We start from the raw sequence: 942 nt of genomic DNA, 5'->3' as shown, positions 1-942 counted from the left end.
GTGTTAGGCTCCCAGGGTGCAGATAAGGAAGCCAAGAGACCTAGATTCAAATCCTAACTTTGACCTACAAGTTCTGTAACTGCAATGCAGGTACTTAACTTCCCTAAGCATCAGTCCCTCAGTTTTTGCATCTGTAAAATGGAGGTGGAATTGGTTGATTTCTAAAGGTTTCTTTCAGGGCTCTATTCCAATAATTCTACAATACTTAGGAGGAGACAAGGCACAGAAAATGAATGTTATATATACACAAAGGCTAACTTTGCCTACCTTTTTCTCGCCGTCCATATTTTATTCCCAGAAGAAAGGCCTGGCGATCTATTTCTGAAAAATCAGCCATTGAAAACCCTATGGAGCACAATTCTACTCTGACACACACAATTATTATTATTATCTTATTTCTTATCTCCTTTCCTTCTTCTCCTCTCCACTATTCTTTACGTAATCCTCTCTCTGTCCCTCACACACACACACAGGTTGCTTCCATTTCCTCATTACCTCCCTTAATCGCTTTCCTTTCAGCCTCCTGCCTCCACCACATCACTGTGTCCCAGGGAACCTCAGGGTTAATGAGCCTAGGTAGGTGGATGCAGGAGGGACTGGGCCCCTTGCTACATGGGTTAGCTGCAAAGCTCAGGAGCCAGGAGGGGGATTAGGCTTTATTAGATATATATGCCCTGGCTTTACCTGGGCTGAGCTTTCCCCGATGTATCAAGAACCATGGGCTTGACAAGTAGTAAGGGCGCTGGAGAAAAATGAAAAGGGATTTTTCTTTTTTTTTACTTTTTTAATAAATGATAAAAAAGGAAGTGGAAATTAATCAACTTCAGCAGACCCCTTGCCTTCCTCACTTCTCCCCTAGTGCAGAGGTCTGCGCACCCCAGGGGGACCAGCCCCTCTCTAGTGGGAGGCAGCCATGTGGGCCTCTAGGGCTCCCATCCAGCC

This window comes from Trichechus manatus, unplaced genomic scaffold (genome assembly GCF_000243295.1).
Source record: "Trichechus manatus latirostris isolate Lorelei unplaced genomic scaffold, TriManLat1.0 scaffold00094, whole genome shotgun sequence".
NCBI classification, from domain to species: Eukaryota; Metazoa; Chordata; class Mammalia; order Sirenia; family Trichechidae; genus Trichechus; species Trichechus manatus.
This window is presented reverse-complemented; position numbering follows the sequence as displayed.